Here is a 14,045-nt window from a genome sequence, read left to right as displayed (position 1 = left end):
TCCGCACACACATTTCAGTCCATCAGAAATTAAGGCCAGAGCATTTGATCGTTTAATCCAGGGCTCGGAAAACAACAGTCTGCGGTCCAGATCGGGCCCTTGATGTCAGTTCATCTGGCCCGCCGACTGTACTTAAATCTGCTTCATGAAACACACAGAACAGAAGACATTGTGATAAACTTGTAATGTTATTTTTAGAAAAAAAGGAGATATCAAATATTGGAAGACCTCCTGTGTGCTATGTGCATTAAACTTTTCAGTTTTAAATTATTGGATCTAGATGTAATACAGAATGATGGTGCGGCCCGCGCTCGTCATATTGTCATTATTTGGCCCTCAAGGAAAAAACGTTTAGTGGCCTCTGGATTAATCTTATCTGTGACCAAAGCGTGAACACGTTGATATTCAACAATTAGTAACGTTGTACCCATAGTATGGTGCTTAGGTGGCTCGCTGCCAGGATGAATCAAATGGGTGTCCAGCATTCATAACGAAGCTCCCGAAGCAGAAACAGCTGTAGCGACAACTTCGTCTATGTCTGTCAGAAATTATTGCAGGAGCGTCCGATCGAGCTGCTGATGTGGCGTTGGAGGGACCAGGTTCTCTCATCAGGTGAGGTCGCAGACACAACAGACGTTCTCGAAATTTTTCCTAATCTTTGTAAACGATCCTGAGCCACACGTTTCATACATTGTGGACAGAGTCTACTCTTACGAATGTGTTCTCATAAACAAGTAGCCACTACATTATGACTTACTATTCCACAGTATTTACACGTTTCGATGGTCCTTGTGTCGTACAATTTCCACACTTCCGACCGATAACGCATGCCGGGAAACGCTGCACGCACATAAATGTTCCGTAGTAGGTTACGTGGCCCTTTATAAATCCTCACACTCAGACTACTAGGTGGTGCAACGCTTCCGGTTTAGAGGACAGTCTAGTTGGACACTGGTCGCAAACGCAAACAAAGCGATCGAAATGAGGTAACGCCCGACAGGTACGCAACACACCTAACGTGTGGGTAACTAAAACTACCGTAGTCTCCGCGTAATTGTGATTGTCTACGATAGCCGATGGTAGTTTTAAAATTTGAGTAGCTAATGAAAAGGACACAGCACAGTAAGACAACGATGGTGAACAGCCGTACTAAAATAGATTACCTGGCTGCTGCTACGCTATCTTCTCAGATACCAAGACTAGGCCTGGGCACGGCCACTTGGTTATTTTCCGCGGACAAACCGCGCTGGTGTCACACAGGGAGGCGCACTCGGTTGTTGAGGAAACACTGTTCCGTGTACGTGGTTGTTTACAGTGGCACCACGGCTCTCAGCGGCTTCTAAGGAAACTCGAAGGCGACTGCGTGGTCGTCATGCGCACGTCCTCGCCGTTAATGTGTCTTGGGGCGGCTCTACGTGTCGCCTGTAGCGTCGAGAGGCATTTGGAAACACAGAGTGCACGGTCAAGTCGACCGCTGTACGAAGGAGTTTCCGTGCTCCAGCCAGCTCCTCCCCACCAAAGGCACGCAACGGTCGATACAGACCTCAGCAATCCTCGGCCAGGTAGAAAGAGCGACAGCTGGTCCAGAAAGGGTGAGAAGACGACTGGCGTCTTCCAGTCTGCCTTATACGTATGTCCGTATTAGGCTGCAATGGAACCAGCATTCATAAGTTTACCCTGGCTTCAAACATTTAAGGCGCGCAGGAGGCTGATCACAAGTTCCTTCCCACTCACATCGGATAGGAATCACGGTCAACGCCTTCTGTGTTTGTCACAAGAAAGATGTAAACTACACTGGTGTCCAGAATTAAAGCAACAAACGGATATTTTGCAAAGTTGCGTTTGTTTTCGCACAAAACCGTTCAACAGATGATAGCAAAGTAGAAACAATGTAAAGAATGCACAACGTAAGCTGCTGCAACATGCATAACGGTAGACAAAGTGATCTTCGTTTTGTCCAATTTAACGGACTTGCACACACATTCCGACAACTACAAAATGTGCTCAGTATGAGGTGTGACCATCTCTGGCAGCAGTACAGGCCTGAAAACGGCGGGGCATGCTGTAAGTGATGTAATCAGTCTCATGTTGAGACAGTAACGCCGATTCTTCCTGCAGGGCTGGTCGCAGTCTTGGAGAACGGTTGGCGGATGCTAACGTGATGCAAGCCGTCTCCCTAGACATGCTCTATGGGATTAAAATCAGGAGAGCGAGCGGGCCACACCACGCCAGCAATATCTTCCGTTTCCAGGAAAATATCAACCACCCGTGCTGTATAAGGTCGAGCATTATCGTTCGTTCATACGAAGACTGGGCCCACAGCACCTCACAACAACCGCAGATGAGGTCCCATATGTCTTCTCGATATCTGAAAGCAGTTAAACCTTGCCGATTCAACCGTACAATTTCATGAAGAGGTGTTAAGAGTGGTAAACATAACTCCCGCCCACACAATTGGGGATCATCCTCGGTACCGGTCTCTTTCCACAACGTTTGGGTCCAGAAATCGTGTTCCACGTTCCCTCCAGATACGAGAATCACTCTCCACACTAAATCTGAGTCATTTGTGAAAACAATATATACCCACTGTTCGACCGCCCATGTGGCATGTTGATGACTCCACTATAGATGATCCCTTCTGTGAAGACATGCCAGAGGTGAACAGACAGCAAGTATCTAACAATAAAGGTCACTCTGCTGAAGCCTTTTGCACACAGTTTGCTTCGATACAGTACATCCAGTGGATGCTGCGAACTCAAATGCCAGATGCCGTGCAATACTAAGGCGATACTGTCGTGCCCTTACAGTCAAATAACGGTCCCCTCTGATGTCACACGTGGTCAGCGCTGCCCTTGTCTTCGGGATACAGTTATGGTCTCTCTAAACCGTCAGCACACCCGAGAAATAACGGAACTATTCACATTAAGCCATCGGGCCACATCAGTTTGCGACTGTCCTACTTCCATTCTTCCTATGGCCCTCCATAGCAGAGAATCTGGTAGGCGTCTTGTCTGTGCCATTCCGCACCGTCTATGACTGTACACAGCGATCGTGGTTATGGAACTACCCGGTAAACACTACCCCGTTTGATAGGTGTCCTGACGTCATAGGTGGCGTGATTGTCCGTTTACCGGAATGTCATCTTCCGTACAGAACACGATCGTACCGACATCTGATGACAGGTAGTATGATTAAGTCGTGAATTAGACACAGGACGGGGAAATAGCAGTTAGTTGCTTTAATTTTGGACACTAGTGTATTTGCATTGTTCCAGCAGTTTCATCGAAGCGCAGCAAAACCACTTACTGCCAAACCTTATGAAACTGAAAGTGCCCTTGTCAACAAGTACTGCTTTAGCGTGCTATGAAGATACTCGAATATGCGAATCAGTCTACTGACTGGTTTGATGCGGCCCGCCACGAATTCCTTTCCTGTGCTAACCTCTTCATCTCAGAGTAGCACTTGCAACCTACGTCCTCAATTATTTGCTTGACATATTCCAGTCTCTGTCTTCCTCTACAGTTTTTGCCCTCTACAGCTCCCTCTAGTGCCATGGAAGTCATTCCCTCATGTCTTAGCAGATGTCCTATCATCCTGTCCCTTCTCCTTATCAGTGTTTTCCACATATTCCTTTCCTCTCCGATTTTGCGTAGAACCTCCTCATTCGTTACCTTATCAGTCCACCTAATTTTCAACATTCGTCTATAACACCACATCTCAAATGCTTCGATTCTCTTCTGTTCCGGTTTTCCCACAGTCCATGTTTCACTACCATACAATGCTGTACTCCAGACGTACATCCTCAGAAATTTCTTCCTCAAATTAAGGCCGGTATTTGATATTAGTAGACTTCTCTTGGCCAGAAATGCCTTTTTTGCCATAGCGAGTCTGCTTTTGATGTCCTCCTTGCTCCGTCCGTCATTGGTTATTTTACTGCCTAGGTAGCAGAATTCCTTAACTTCATTGACTTCGTGACCATCAATCCTGATAAGTTTCTCGCTGTTCTCATTTCTACTGCTTCACATTACCTTCGTCTTTCTCCGATTTACTCTCAAACCATACTGTGAACTCATTAGACTGTTCGTTCCGTTCAGCAGATCATTTAATTCTTCTTCATTTTCACTCAGGATAGCAATGTCATCAGCGAATCGTATCATTGATATCCTTTCACCTTGTATTTTAATTCCACTCCTGAACCTTTCTTTTATTTTCATCATTGCTTCCTCGATGTACAGATTGAAGAGTAGGGGCGAAAGCCTACAGCCTTGTCTTACACCCTTCTTAATACGAGCACTTCGTTCTTGATCGTCCACTCTTATTATTCCCTCTTGGTTGTTGTACATATTGTATATGACCCGTCTCTCCCTATAGCTTACCCCTACTTTTTTCAGAATCTCGAACAGCTTGCACCATTTTATATTGTCGAACGCTTTTTCCAGGTCGACAAATCCTATGAAAGTGTCTTGATTTTTATTTAGCCTTGCTTCCATTATTAGACCTAACGTCAGAATTGTCTCTCTCGTCCCTTTACTTTTCCTAAAGCCAAACTGATCGTCACCTAGCGCATTCTCAATTTTCTTTTCCATTCTTCTGTATATTATTCTTGTAAGCAGCTTCGATGCATGAGCTGTTAAGCTGATTGTGCGATAATTCTCGCACTTGTCAGCTCTTGCCGTCTTCGGAATTGTGTGGATGATGCTTTTCCGAAAGTCAGATGGTATGTCGCCAGACTCATATATTCTACACACTAACGTGAATAGTTGTTTTGTTGCCACTTCCCCCAATGATTTTAGAAATTCTGATGGAATGTTATCTATCCCTTCTGCCTTATTTGACCGTAAGTGCTCCAAAGCTCTTTTAAATTCCGATTCTAATACTGGATCCCCTATCTCTTCTAAATCGACTCCTGTTTCTTCTTCTATCACATAAGACAAATCTTCACCCTCATAGAGGCTTTCAATGTATTCTTTCCACCTATCTGCTCTCTCCTCTCAATTTTTTTTATATGAAATACTAATTTATATGTGTGCAATTTTTTTGTGCTACTTCTGGTTACAGAAACGCTCTACTCTCCGTGTATATGCTCCCCGGTCTCTGTTGATTTCTTATTATTGTATTTTGTTTGACACGGTACCCCTCTGCAGACTGTTAACGAAGGTACAAACATACGGAACAGGTTCCCAGATACGAGTCTTCAGTAGAGACAAGGCTATTATGAGGAGCGCCCTAGGGAAGTGTGATAGGACCGCTGTTATTTTCTATGTACATAAATGATCTCGTAGACAGGGGGCAGAGATCTGCAGTTGTTTGCTGATGATGCTGTGGTGTACGGGAGGATGTAGAAGTTGAGTTATTGTAGATTGATACAAGATGACTTAGACAAAACTTCTAGTTGGTGTGATGAATGGCAGCTAGCTTTAAATGTAGAAACATGTAAGTTAATGTGGATGAGTAAGGGAAACAAGCCCGTCAAGTTCGGCCACAGTGTTAGTAGTGTCGTGCTTGATACTGTCACGTTTAAATATCCGCTCGTAACGCTGTAAAGCTATATGAAATCGGGACCGGGAGAATTTTAGGGACATGTGGTTCATTTGTAAACGAGACCGCATATGGGACATTAGTGCGAACTATTCTCGAGTACTCCATGAGTGTTTGGGATCCGTACCAGGTGGGATTGTAGGAAGACGCTGAAGCAATTCGGAGGCGGACTGCTAGATTCGTTGCCGGTAGGTCTGAACAACGCGCAGGTGTTACGGAGATGCTTTGGCAACTCAAGTGGGAATTCATGGAGGGAAGGCGACGTTCTGTTCGAGGAGCACGGTGGACAAAATTTAGTGAAACGGCGATTGAAGCGAACTACTGAACGATTCTATTGCCGCCAACATACATTGCGCGTAAGGACCGAGAAGATAAGAGAACTCAGCGCTCGTATGGATGCGTGTGATAGTCGGTTTTCCCTCTCTGTATTTGCGAGTGGAACAGGAAAGGAAATGACTAGTAGTGGTTCATGGTGACCTCCCCCATGCATCATTCGGCGGCGTACTTAGTATTTGTGTAGATGTTGATCATTTGAAAACGCCTTAGATCAGCTGTGTCCAACCTGCGGCTCAAAGCATGCACCAGCGCTGCCCAGGAACTGAACAGCTGTCACTCATATTACATATTAGGAGTCTCTCTCTCTCTCTCTCTCTCTCTCTCTCTCTCTCTCTGTGTGTGTGTGTGTGTGTGTGTGTGTGTGTGTGTGTGTGTGTGTGTGTGTGTGTGTGTGTGTAGTACCAAGCTGTTGACAGTACGGTTCAATTAAAAATACAGAAAACTGCCCACCACAGTGTGGGTGCCCGTAACCGATGGCTGGCATTTGAATACCGACATAGGTGCAGGTGCAGCCGCAGGTAGCGCCTCTGTTCCGAGCGTGGTGGTTTTCAGAATAATTGAAACATTTGCTGAGTTCGACAGAAGGAATTAACACTTCTGAGACCGGCAAAATATCCCGTGTATTGCCAGCGACAATAGTTACCTGTGTTAGTAGGCTGTTTAGGTTTTTATGTTGGTAACGCCACGTAGCGCTCTATATGAAAATCTGACTGTGCTGCGTGAAGGCTGTGGTTGGTTTGCATTGTTGGAGTATATGCTATTGGAGTGTTGGGCAGTTGGCTGTTAACAGCGCGTAGCGTTGCGCAGTTGGAGGTGAGCCACCAGCAGTGGTGGATGTGGGGAGAGAGATGGCGGAGTTTTGAGAGCGGATGATCGGGACGTGTGTCCATCAGAGACAGTAAATTTTTTAGACTGGATGCCACGAACTGCTATATATATTATGACGTTTGAACATTATTAAGGTAAATATATTGCTTGTTCTCTAGCAAAATCTTTCATTTGCTAACTATGCCTATCCGTAGTTAGTGCCTTCAGTAGTTTGAATCTTATTTAGCTGGCAGTAGTGGCGCTCGCTGTATTGCAGTAGTTCGAGTAACGAAGATTTTTGTGAGGTAAGTGATTTGTGAAACGTATAGGTTAATGTTAGTCAGGGCCATTCTCTTGTAGGGATTATTGAAAGTCAGATTGCGTTGCGCTAAAAATATTGGCTGTCACTTTGGTGTTGATCAGAATAGGTAAAGAGCGAAATGTCTGAGTACGTTCAGTTCTGCTCAGCTGTTTGAAAATAAAATAATGTAAGAGGTTTATCAGCACAGTAATTCATTAATTTTTCTAAGAAGACGTTTCACCTGCAGAGTTGAAAACCAAACAGATGGACCGAGCCATCAAGAATAGGATTCTGATGGACAAACTGGTTTTTGGCTTCTGTTTCGGGATCTTCGGACGACATTTGTTTGATTTTTTCTAACATTTCGCCGGCAGGAATGGCTGGCATTCTGAAAGCTTCGCCCTCCATTGCTGATGGTGGACTGGAGTCGAGCTCGCGGCTGCAGACTATATGTACCTGGCGCGCCAATGCCCAAGGGGTTCTCCACGGTCATTTTCAGGGGGTTCTCCTCTTGCTACCTGCAACAGCCGTTAGCTGCAGCGTGGGAGTTCAGAATCCGTTCACCTTGAGGTTTCCCTCTTTCTGGTTGACGCTAATGTTATGTTCATGTGTTTCTATAGCTTCCTTGAACAAGCGCGTATGATTGTTCTTCTTTACAGCAAGAACTTAAGTGTCGGCGAATTTTACTATGTGGTCGGTCTCACACAGCACGTGCTCCGCCACAGCAAATTTATCCACCTGCTCCAACCTACTATGCCGGTGATCCTAGTGTTGATCGATCGTCCAGTCATTCCAACATAGACTGTACATGGTATGCACTATACTCCCTTTCCTTCTCTGCCTGTCTGAGACACTCTTGGATGTTCCGTACAGCCGTCATGAGATACTGAAAGTAGTATAGGAGTTTTGCTACTTGGGCAGCAGAGAAATGTCGATGTCCGAAGTAGAGAGGATATAAAACGCATGCTAGCAATTGCAAGGAAACCGGTTCTGGAAAACAGAAATATATTAATATGTAATATAAATGTGTTGGCGAGTCTTGTCTGAAGATATTTGTCTGGAATGCAGCCTTGAACTGAAGCGGAATGTGGACGATAAACATTTCAGACAAGAAGAGAATAGAAGCCTTTGATATGTTCTGGTGGAGAAGAACGTTGAAAAGGAGATGGATAAATCGAACTAGTAATGAGGTGGTTCCGAACCGAATTAGGGAAAAAAGAACTTTGTCGCACGTCCTAAGTAAAAGAAGAGCTCGGTGGATAGGAGACATCCGGAGGCATCGACAAATCTTCAGTTTGGTATTGCAGGGAATTTGTGTGTGTGTGTGTGTGTGTGTGTGTGTGTGTGTGTGTGTGTGTGTAGGGAGGGGGGGGGTGAGGGCGAAAATTGTAGAGGGAAACAAAGAGACGAATACAGTAACCAACAGATGCAGAATGATGTAAGTTGCAGTAGTTATTCGCAGATGATGAGGCTTGGACGGGATAGGGTAGTATGGAGAACTGCATCAAACCAGCCTTTGGACTGATCACAAAACAACAACAATCAAAATAAAAACATCTTGCTCAACCTTTTTTGGACTGGCTCGTTGCCTAATCGGTGCCAGATTATCAGTTGAGATGTGTAGGGCTCAATACCGAGTCGTCCTTCGAAATTATTCGTATCACTTGTTTCTTGGTTTACCGCTGTTCGTAAAAACGTAGTCTCCACCGTGATTCGTAATCGACATTTAACTGTGGGCGTCGTTTTAAGTGGCTGGGTGAAACAGTTCAGACGTAGAAAGATAGAAAGGCAGACTGCACAGAATATTAGGATTCATCACAGTAAAGCCGTGTGGCGTTGAAGCAGCTCTGTCTTAATTTACCATTCACAAACAAAACAGCTTTCTGTAATTTGTTACACGCGAAGAAAACAAATTGATAAACCTAAGGGAAAGTAGTCACTGTAGTATGGAGCCCCGAGGAACATCCTCCATTGCACTTTGATTCCTTGTTGTGTATATGACAATATATTGCCCCTATAGCTGAGTGGTCAGCGTGACGGATTGCCGTCCTACGGGTCCGGGTTAGATTCCCGGCTGGGTCGAGTATTTTCTCCGCTCAGGGACTGGGTGTTGTGTTGTCTCCATCATTTCATCCCCATCCGGCGCGCAGGTCGCCCAATGTGGCGTCGAATGTAATAAGACCTGCACCAAGGCGGCCGGACCTGCCCCGTAAGGGGCCTCCCGGCCAATGACGCCTAACGCTGATTTCCATTACCGCGATAATCAGGCGTTTGTTAAAATTTGAGGATCGGTTATACAGTGACATAGTAGCAGTGGTTAGTCATACGCTTCTAATTGTGATGATCGTGGATTATCGATAGGTCGAACTCCTTTTACTGGTGTTCAACACGACAAGAATGCCGGCGAAAACGCGCGCGTATGTGTGTGTGTCATGCCGCCGACGTCCTTAATTGGCGCGGCGTCCGGAAGTCCGCTTCAATTGGCGGCGGTCAAGCTCCCCATCAGGGGGGGGGGGGAGGGGGGGGCAGGGTCTGAAGCCGGAGGCCTGGCCCCAAACCGCGTGCTGCGTTCGCGTCGGTAAGGGCCATCGGCACTAAATGGGGGGGAAAACAGACAGGAATCTGTCAAGGTCGGTGAAGGACACGCACACAATCTCTCACAAATACGTAACACAGCCACCAGTGGGAGACCGCCCTGCAGGTCCGGGAGTAAGAATAGGTCCGGCGTATTCCTGCCTGTCTTAAGAGGCGACTAAAAGATTCTCAAACTTTTTGGCCCTATGAATTCAGGTCCCATTTGATGGTTTGACCTGCCACTTTCCAAATTCTACAGAAGCGCGGGCCATATGTGGAAGGACGCCTTATGTGGTGCATGTGTTATCCATAGTGCCCTTAGATTCGATCTCCTGAACCTCTTGGCATGGCCTTGCACCTCCACCCGCAATTCAACTATTTGGGCGAGGACACTTTCTGGGATATGTCATCTTCTTCCATTGTCTCCTGTCCTCTTTCGCCCACATGAAAGTATTGTATTTCTCTGCACCCAACGTGGGGCTATCGTATACCCATTTGGTGGTAGCCCCTTGACAACACAGGGATCGCACTGCTGATGCCTGAGCTGTACACTCGGCACGTATGCCAAGAGGTAGATGACTGTCTTCCTGGGGCATCAGAACTCCCACCAACGGCCATCACGCCAGGTAGCCTTTGCTGTGGCTGGGTGGCGCCCATGGGTAGCCCCTGTTCAGAATGGGTGGCATGAGGGCAGATGACCCGCAATGAAGCAGACTAAGTCATCTTTTGCTGGTGACCATACGGCACCAGCAGTCTTTAAGAAGGGAAAGATCGAGTACAATGCTAACAGATGTGACCCTAAATCGTTTCCCTCCCTCGCTACACCATGGGAGGAACGCAGCTCTATAGAAAGAAGAAAGCCACATTCGCCTTGGTATTTAGCTTGTAGCAGAATGGACGGGGACTCCTTTCTATCTATGAAGCCTCAGTTTTTTTGTTGGACAGCTTGAGGATAAATTTGGGGAAGTAACAGCACTGTCCAAAGTGAGAAGCGGTGCAGTCTTGATTCAGACAGTATCCCCAGCCCAATCCCGGTCGTTACTCGCGTGTGACCGGCTGGGTGATATTCCTGTTTCCATCACTCTCCATAGAAGCCTCAACGTGGTCCAGGGAATCATTTTCCATCGCGGCCTCCTCTTGCAGTCTGACGACAAGCTCAGCGCAAATCTACAATGGCGAGGTGTTCTTTTCATTCGGTGCGTTTACGAGGGAGCCAAAGACAACAGCGTTGCTACCGGTGCCTTCATCTTGGCCTTTGAGGGTGATTCATTCCCTCAAAAGGTCAAGGTGATGGTTTACCGCTGTGACGTTAAACCATACGTCCCTCCCCCTATGTGGTGCTTTAAGTTCGGGCACATTTCTTCCCGCTGCACTTCCAACGCCACATCTCAAGACTGCAGACGTCCACTGCATCCAGATACTCACTGTGCGCCTACTCCCACTTGTGTCAACTGCGGAGAGCAGCACTCCTCCTGCTCGCCAGACTGCACACTACTCCAAAAGGAGCGGAAAATCGTGGAGTGCAAGACCCTAGACTGGCTGACTTACCGAGAGGATAAACGTAAATTTGAACGGTTACACCCCGTTTGGTCGACGTCCACATACACAACAGCTACATTACCATCGCCATCACAAGTACCAGTCATACCACACTCAGTGCTATGAACAGTGGGCCCTCCACGCCTCCAGAATACATCTTCCCCTTGGTGGTAGGAGGCTAATCTTCCTCCGTTGGTCCCAAAGTACCTACTTCGGGAGCAAGCCCCCCGCCCCCCCAACGCAGGGGACATTGGTCGCCCCCCCCCCCCCCCCCCGCCCAGCCGGAGAAGCAACAGCGTCCTGTGGCTCCTCTTGCGCAGAAGGGGTCCCTTGGGACCCCCTCTCTTCCAAGGTCTCCACTAATGCCACAGCCAAAAGAATTGGATGAAGAGCTTCACGGTCTTCCTCTGTGCCTGAAGCTACTTCAGAGAAGTCCTCCCAGTAAGCCACTAAAGAGAAGCGAGAGTACAAGCAAACAAAGAAGTCTGCTAAGAAAAAGGACCTTCCGATGGCCCCAACACCACCACCACTCCCTACCAGTTCTGCACCTGCGGATGAGGTGGAGATCTTAGCGTCCCCTACGGACCTGGGTCTCACTGATGCCTCATCCACCATAGAAATGTCTGCAAATACTAATCGGTGGCAACAGGTGACTCTGGGGCATAACCTGCCTCCTTGCACGCCTCATGCCTTCCCAGTCTCACGATAACGTAATCTTCCAGTGGAATTGCGGTGGTTTTTTCCACCACCTGGCTGAGCTATGGCAATTGTTAAGCTTTACACCTGCTTTTTGCATTGCCCTCCAGGAAACCTGGTTCCCGGCAATGCTGACCCCTGCCCTCTGCAGCTGTAGGTGATATTACAAGAACCGTACTGACTATGAGAGAGTGTCAGGTGGAGTTTGTATCTATGTCCTGAACTCAGTATGCAGTGAACCTGTGCCCCCTTCAAACCCCCTCTTGAAGCTGTGGCTGTCAGGATAAGGATGATGCAGGAAATAACTGTCTGCAATGTAGATCTTCCTCCAGATGGTGCAGTACCCCTGAACGCATTGGCTGCACTGATTGATCAACTCCCTAAACCTTTCCTACTTTTGGGAGGTTTTTATCCTCATAAACACTCGTGGGTTGGCATCGTGCTTACCGACTGAGGCACAGATGTCGAAAATTTACTGTCGCAATTCGACCTCTGCCTCTTAAATACATGTGCCCCCACAAATTTCAGTGTGGCACATGGCACATATTCGGCCATTGTCTCGGTTTGCAGTCGTGGCCTTATCCCATGTATCCACTGGAGAGCACATGACGACCTGTGTGTTAGTGACCACTTCCCTATCTTCCTGTCACTGCCCCGTCGTCAGGCCCACGGACGCTTGCCCGGATGGGCTTTAAACAAGGCAGACTGGGACGCTTTAACCTCTCCCCCACATGGTAACATCGATGTGGTGATTGAGAAGGTAACTACAACGATCGTTTCTGCGACGGAAAACGCGATTTTAGTGTGCCCCAGCGAAAGACATTCCCTTGGTGATCGCCGGAAGTCGCTGAGGCAATTAAGGAGCGTCGGCAAGCTCTACAATGGCATAAGTGGCACCGTTCCCTGGAGCACCTCATAGCCTTTAAACGGCTTCGTGCCCGCGTTCGCCAGTTTATCAAAGGACTGAAAAGGGGGTGTTGGGAGAGACACGTGGCGACCATTCGGTGCCATACGTCACCTTCCGGAGTCTGGACGAAGATCAGACGTGTTTGTGGGTACCAAAACCCGACATCTGTTACTGGCATTAAGATTAACGTGTTGTCTACCTACGCAAACGCAGTCATCGAGCACTTTGCTGAGCACTGTGCTCTAGCCTCTGCGTCAGAGAATTATCCACCAGCATTTCGCACCCTCAAACAGCGGATGGAGAGGAAAGCCGTCTCGTTCACTGAACGTCACAGTGTATCATATAATGCTCCATTTACAGAGTTGTAGCTCCTCAGCGTCCTTGCACATTGCCCCGACACAGCTTGTAGGCCCGATCGGATCCACAGTCAGATGATAAAAACATCTCTCATCTGACTACAAGCGACATCTCAAAATTCTTCAAATGGCTCTGAGCACTTTGGGACTTAACTTCTGAGGTCATCAGTCCCCTAGAACTTAGAACTACTTAAACCTAACTAACCTAAGGACATCACACACATCCATGCCCGAGGAAGGATTCAAACCTGCGAACGTAGCAGCAGCGCGGTTTCGGACGGAAGCACCTAGAACCGCTCGGCCACAGCGGCCTGCAGCGACATCTCCTCGTCATTTTCGACCGGTTCTGGTACGATGGCGTCTTTCTATCGCAATTGCGGGAGAGCAGCATCATTCCAGTGCTCAAACCCGGCCCATCAGCGTCACCAACGTTCTTTGTACGGTGTTAGAACGTATGCTAAATCGGCGGCTGTTGTGTTGGGTCCTGTAATCAAGTGGCCTACTGGCTCCATGCCAGGTCCTGAACAGTCTTTTCCAGACGCCAACACCTGGTTGCCGTCTCCTCTCTCTCTCTCTCTCTCTCTCTCTCTCTCTCTCTCTCTCTCTCTCTCTCTCTCTCTCTCTCTTTTTCTCCGAGTTGCGTACGACACGACCTGGTGACATCACATCCTTACCACATTATAAGAGTGGGGTCTTCGGGGCCCGGTCTCGATATTTATCCAGAATTTTCTGTCGCTTCGTACTTTCCGTGTCCAAGTTGGTGCCTCCCATAATTCCCCCCATAGCCAGGAGAATGGGGTCGCTCGGGGCTCTGTATTTGTATATTTTTAGTGGCCATTAATGGTCTAGCAGCAGCTTTCGGGCCGTCGGTGTCACCTTCTCTGTATGTAGACGACTTATTTCGTACTGCTCCTGCAGTACTGGTGTTGTAGATCGGCGCCTGCAGGGCTCCATCTACAAGGCGCAGTCATGGGCTCTAGGCTACGGCTTC

Source organism: Schistocerca nitens, unplaced genomic scaffold (genome assembly GCF_023898315.1).
Source record: "Schistocerca nitens isolate TAMUIC-IGC-003100 unplaced genomic scaffold, iqSchNite1.1 HiC_scaffold_376, whole genome shotgun sequence".
In the NCBI taxonomy this organism is placed as follows: domain Eukaryota; kingdom Metazoa; phylum Arthropoda; class Insecta; order Orthoptera; family Acrididae; genus Schistocerca; species Schistocerca nitens.
This window is presented reverse-complemented; position numbering follows the sequence as displayed.